The 6,673-nt window shown below is 50.1% G+C and overlaps 1 pseudogene; it reads left to right on the forward strand.

Moving 5' to 3' along the window:
* Positions 1–5,750, forward strand: part of LOC118623336 — a 103,044-nt pseudogene extending 97,294 nt beyond the window's left edge.
* Positions 5,751–6,673: the final 923 nt, after the last annotated feature.

Here is a 6,673-nt window from a genome sequence, read left to right on the forward strand (position 1 = left end):
CCTACCCCTCCAAAAAATGCTCAGCTTTCTCATTTGTGATAAAACACTCAAAATACCAAGACTGGGAGTTCCACAATCTCAGGAACAGTGTATCTGTCTCTACCTTTCCAATACAGAGCACCCTGTCTTGCTTTACAAGGTGCTAACATGGGATTTGCTGACCTAGAGCAACACTGGGGCAAGCAGTGTGGATTTCCTTAGAGTACCCATTTTTCATCTTGGTTCTTACTTTTACCAAACTCTGTCTTAGGATGTTCCCAGACAGAGCAGGGAGGGTCCTGGTGCTTTTCTAGTGCACTGGGTTATTGAGGCTGCTCCAGGTGGCCAGTCTTTCTCAGCCAAGAACCCTGAGCTTGAACTCATCAATGTTAGGGGCTCCAGGTGGGATCATATTTCCCCAATAATGCATATTACAAGTGAGAAAACGGAACCCCAGAGTAAGTAACAACTTCTATTTGCTTTAGTGGTCTATGGCCTCCTAAGACCCTTTGTCTTAGCATTTTCCAAAATGCCTGTGGCTGAACTGACTTTGCAACCTGGATACCCAGGACCCCAGTCTGGTGCTCTCTCTCTTGCTCTGTTCTATCCAGCCATGCTATGAACTGCCACTTGTTCATCAAAACTAAAATGGAGGGGGGAGAGAGAGAGAGAGAGAGAGAGAGAGAGAGAGAGAGAGAGAGAGAACTATTTAAATAGTGAAGGCAATTCTGCCTGCTATTCCACTCAGTGCTCAATGAAGGGATATGAATCTGCTGTTCCCAATCAGTCTTGGTTTCTGCTTCCTTCTCATCGTGTAGGAACCAGCAGGGCTTTATGTAGTTCCAGCAAAGCCCCTAGATACAGGCCAGCTCTTCACCAGGGGCTCCACTAAAGAGACACTACGTATTCTATCCAAAAACTGGAGGAAAAGCTTGTCCGGTTGGACTCAGTGAGGAATGGTGTCATGGCCTCCAACAGGGCAACTCCTGAAAGAATTTCCAAGGGTAATTTGGACTGTTCTCACTGTCTGTAGGACCTAAGCCTGGGTGTGATGAGCCTCTGCTCTCATCATGGCCAACATGGGAGACAATCTGCCAAGAAAGAACCCATTCAGAGCAGTGCCATGTGTTAAATCACCCTGTGGTGAGCTCTTGCTGGAGAGTCCTATGGGCAAGGGAGCATGGAGAGAATGAACACTTGAACCTACACAACACTGAACTATAAAAATCATTAAACTATTGAATGATTTAAAGACTTAATGACCCAGCAAAGATGGAAAACGTTGAGATGCAGATCTCAGTCATTAAAAATGCATTTTGCATGTCTCATGTACCTTCCATGAAAATGGGGGAGAAATACATCTAGGGTAAGATTGCCACAGTTCCCTAAGAGGGTGGGTTGGAAAAGTAAGTGACAATCTTCACTGAGTGCCCAATGAGATGAGAGCTCTCAGGTGCTCCCATGGCCTTTCTGTCTCCGTGTGGAGCTGCAGCCACTCCGAACTCTGCTCGATGCAGAGCATTTTTCTGAGTGCAACCCCCTCATAGGGGAAGATGCCAGGAAGAGGCGGGCTGGGCAGAAGCACCAGGAGGTAGGGCAACTGGAGAAATGTATATGCAGAAACACCGAGGGAAGCAACTTCCCAGAGAGCAAATGAGTCTCTCCTACCAATGCCTATTGCTTTCTTTTATCTTTCTTTTTTTTGGCACTTATTTTCAGATAGAGAGGAAGGGAGAGAGGGGGGAAGAGAGAGAGAGAAACATCAATGTGAGAGAGACACATCGACTGGTTGCCACCCACATGACCCCGACCAGGGCCAGGACGAACCGCAATTGAGATACGTGCCCTTAGCGGGATCCGAACCGGGGACTCTCTGGTCTGCGGGCCGATGCTCTAACCACTGAGCAAAACTGGCCAGGGCCTGTTGCTTTTTTCTTACCAGGTCTTAGTTACTGCATTAGTTTGCTAGGGCTGCCAAAACAAAGTATGAGATACTGGGTGTCTTACACAACAGAAATGTGTGCTCATGTGGTCCTCCCTCTGTGCCTGGCTGTGCCCAAATCTCATCTTTTTAAAAGGACACCAATCACATTGGATTAGGGTCCACCCTAATGAGCTCATTTTAAACTTAATCACCTCTCTAAAGGCCTAGTCTCCAAATCTGTCACATTCTAAGGCACTGGGAGTTAGGACTTCAACATATAAATTTGGGGGGTGGAGGAGACACAATTCAGCCCATAACAGTGATGAAATGATTATAATACATCAAAAAGGAGGTGTTGGATGGTTTGATTTGGTTTTACAGAGAAGGTGAAAAGTTCATCACCTGTGGAGTGGCTTCTGCCTAAGGTGTCTGATGTCACGAGACTCCAGCTCACGAGGACTCCTGTGGACAGACAACAGGGACGGTGAGGGGGCAAAACCAGGGCAGTTAGCCATGAACCAAACAGCAAATAGCATACTCCTCCTGAGCCTCATTTCCTCCTCTGGAAAACCAAGGAATCAAATCCTGAGCTGCTGTGATGACTGGCTCTCTACCTTGCTTCTTCGAGCTTTCCCGTGTGGCAGGGACAAGGGAGCTGAGAAGTGCATTCTCGGACTCCTGGCCAGCTGGAGATGTGGTCTGAACCCGGTCCCCCAACGGGGTGCACTGGTATGAGATGGGAGGACAAAGAGGGAGGCGAGGCTGCGTCTCTGTGGCCAGTTCTGCTGCCCAGGCCAATCCCGTGAACAGGAAGCATGGACGCTGGAGTTAGGGTGCTAGTGCCTCTTAACCAGGCTGAGGGTCTTGCAGAGCGGTCACAGTGAGGTGGCGGCAGCAGGAAGTGCCCCAGGCATCCCTTCTTATGGCGTGCTGGCAAAATAGGAAACAGTGCCTTGCTGTGCACGGCTGTGACGGCAGAGGGTGTTTAGAAGCTCCCCAGCTAATCCTAATGGGCAGCCGTGTCTGAGAACCACGCTCTGAGCTCTCGCTGTTTTCAGAGCGGTGCCCAGACCAGCTTCTGAGAAGGGGAACACCAGCCTCAGAACAGGATGCTGCTGCTCAGCAACTCTGTACCAAAAGCTGGCGAAGGGAGAAGATGGTCCTCGGGACAGATGGGCCTGGGTGAACGCCAGAGTGACCCAGCAGAGTGCCAGCCCCTCTTGCCAGGGCTTCTCCATGTGAATGGTGCATGAATTTCCTAGGGCTGCCGTAACAAATTACGACAAACTTAATGACTTAAAATAACACAATTCTACGCCTTCACAGTTTGGGAGGACAGAAGTCCAAAATCAAGGTTATGAACAGCGTTGGTTCCTCGGGAAGGTCTGAGGGAGAATCTGTCCCATAACTGTCTCCGGGCTTCTCGGGACTGCGGCACCCCTTGGAGTTCCTCAGCTTGCAGACACACGGCTCCAGGCTCTGCCTCTGTCCCCACAGGGCCTTCCCCTCTGTGCCTCCAGTTTCCCTCTCCTTTCTCTTATAAGGACACCAGCCCTTAGATTTAGAGCCCACTCCAGTTCCATGATGATCTCATCTCAAGATCCTGCACTGAATCACATCTGTGAAGGTTCTATTTCCAAGTAAGGTCACATCTACAGGTACTGAGGATCAGGACTCTATCTTTTGGGGGCTGAAATTCAAACCACTACAGATGGGAAACATTCCTCACTTTCTCACAGCTGCCCATCCAAAGTGCTGATTCTGAGCAGAGGAGCCCCAAACGTAACTCCGCTTCCCTCAGGGCAAGCACGCGGGCCTGGACTACAGCACTGGGCATTATCTCAGAGTTCTGGATTCAACACCGTGCTTTCAGGCATGCTCCCTTAGGCTGTGCCACAAAGCTGTGACATTTCTGTGCTACCGCATAAAGGAGGAAACACTCCAGGGGCTCCGGGAGTGCCCAAGCTCGTAGAACGAGCAGGGATAGTCCTCCCGCTCTAATGGGCCGCCCTGGAGTCATGACTCAACCCTATTGTCTTCGAGGAGGTGGGCGGCTAGGAGACCCTCACCGGAGACCAGTGGTCTGATCAAGATCAGCATTGTCGCCCTGGCCAGTTTGGCTCAGCGGTTGAGTGTCGGCCTGTGGACCAGAGAGTCCCGGGTTCAGTTCCCACCAGGGGCACGTACCACAAAAAAAAAAAAAAAAGATCAGCATCGTCCAGCCAGCTCATCACCAGTTGCTCACGCGGATGCTCTGGTCACTTCTTTTCTCGCTTTTTCTTGTGCCTTCCTTCAACTCCAGTTGTACAAACACAAAGAAGCTTGGGCGTGCCAGGCACCTTGGCCTCTGGTAGGAGCTCAGTAAATATGAATAGATTTCATATTTATCTGTTTGTTTCTGGCCCTAACTCAGCAGGATGCCTGTTTGATAACACATAGTTGAATAAAATACATCTATTTTTGGGACCTAACAATTCAGGGGACCCACAGACACACTTTGATGTACAATGAAAACAGAGGCAGTGGGTTCTGACAACAGTCTCTTTGCTCTTGTCAACTCAAAAGAATGAATGAAATCTGCAAGCAGAGCGGCCAGGGGACCCGTGTCGGTGCTGTGACTTCAGGTGGGTACCCAGTTTTCCAGGGGGTCCTGTGGTCTGGTCAGGGATGTGATGTCAGCTTCATCTTTAGAGTCTTCACAACTGAGCCCGAAGGCCTCAGGTTTGCTTGTCCACCTTGGCCATGGTGGCTGCTGCCTCTTGTAGGAATTAAGAGACACGGTGGCTTGAACAGCCTATGTCCCTGCTCAGGACGCCTGCCTCCCTGTCCTCTGTTGCCATCTCTCAGCCTTAGGTTTCAGCCGTCAGCATGACAAGCTCATCACCACTTCCAACCCCAAATTTCAAAGATCAACCCTATCTTCCCCTTCTGACGAGTTCCCCTTTCTAACTCTTCCATCACTTGATGACACCACCTAGAAATTGATGTCGTTGCCTGGCGCTCTCCTCCCCCCCTTCCTCTGTGGGCAATCTCTTACCACAGCCAGGAGGTGGGGTTCGGAGATGAGCAGAGGAAGGAGAGAACAGGCCGCCTGAGCACTCCCCGCGACGAGACAGCCATGTGCTACATGCTAACGCGCTGACCTCCCCAGTAGTCCGCCGAGACGGAGGACAGGGTTACTGTCATAACTTTACAGGGGAAAAGTAGAGGCTCAGAACAATGCAGATCTTGAGGCCATGCGGCTGTCAGGTAGAGATAGGTCGGTGTCCACCCTGTGCTCCCTGCCCTCCACGGTCATTTTCAGCCTGATTTGTTTTCTCTGGTGACTCCCAGATGGGCTGCTTCTCTCCTGCCTTTGCCAGCACTACCCTAGTCCAGGCCTGTACCATCTCCTCCCTGAATCGCTGTAACAGTTGCCCGGTTATTCTTTGCATCTCTTTTTTTCTGCTCCAATTTGCCTGTGCCCAACACTGTATAACCCTCTTCTGTCTCCTGTAGCGCCTGGCTGAGGGCTGGACATGGGGTAGATGCTCAGTACATTTTACTAACAGAATGAGATGGGTTTGGAGCAGCAGGAATTTTACTTTCTAGCATCTAAAGAGAATTTTTTTAATAGGCCAGATATCGCCTGCTGGTGTCTTGGGAGGATGCAGCAGAATCATCCCCGAAACAGACTCGGCTGCTCATGCGGTCGACTTGTCCACCAGCCTTAGTAATGATGGAGGAGGTGCAGGCACACGGGAAGCCGTATCGAATCGACAGCGCGAGCCGGGCTGAGAGCCTCAATCTTCTCCCTGACAAGCCTGCAGCCAGTCTTGTTTCTCCACCACTGGACAACTTCAGGTGAGGATGAAAGTCCCAGGATAGTCATTACTTACACTTCAAACCCTCCAACTTAGCGGGGAGTTTGTAGAAGCCTCAAGTTAAAGGAATCGCTGGATTCTGAGATGACTTGGATGAAAAATGTCAAGTGACTTTAGCATCACCTGACCCCGGAGTGCTCTAAGATACACATTTCAGAGGCAAGCAGATTCTACAGAGTCAAGTTCTGTGGGCTTGTCTGATGGAATCAGGAAAGTGCACATGGTTGAGTCACAGATATTCCTGTCATCAACTGGCGTGCAGATCCGGGAGCGTGGTGTGAGGAGGTCTCAGGGTAATATGGTCAATCAGTGCACCAGGGACCATTTGCCAGTTACCAGATATGAAAAACACACCTGATTCTTCTCCTTTGCCAAGGGAGGACCACTGCCAGGAGTCCATCAGCTCCCCCGCACCCCTCACTCCCGCCCAAACAACTCAAAATATTCTGACAAATGCACCCATTCTATTTCATATATTCATCATCATCTGACTTACCTGTCTGAGCCAGCGGGAGAGCACATCCACAACACAAGGCCAATATAGAGCAAAATGGCTTTATTTCAGGCGACTGGGTGCAGGCGGGCTGAGCCGAGAAGGGTTCAGCCTCGAAAGACTATTGAGGTGTAGGTTATATAGTCCACTTTTAGCTTCCTGCAGTTCCTGCTGTGGTACTCTGTCTGGCCCATTGTCCACTTTGCAGTAGGACCGGTCTGGTATCTCGTCCGGGCGTCTGCTAGGTTATCCATTGCCTTGGGGATAATCCAGATAATCCTTATTCGTACTCAACAACAGGCTGAGCAAAGGTCATGCAAGTAACACAATGTCCAGTTTCCGACTTTTGCAAATTTTTACCTTTACCCTTTAAAACATTACTGACCCTTTCGATGCCACACGGCAGAGCTCTGT

This window comes from Molossus molossus, unplaced genomic scaffold, assembly GCF_014108415.1.
Source record: "Molossus molossus isolate mMolMol1 unplaced genomic scaffold, mMolMol1.p scaffold_m16_p_1, whole genome shotgun sequence".
NCBI lineage: Eukaryota > Metazoa > Chordata > Mammalia > Chiroptera > Molossidae > Molossus > Molossus molossus.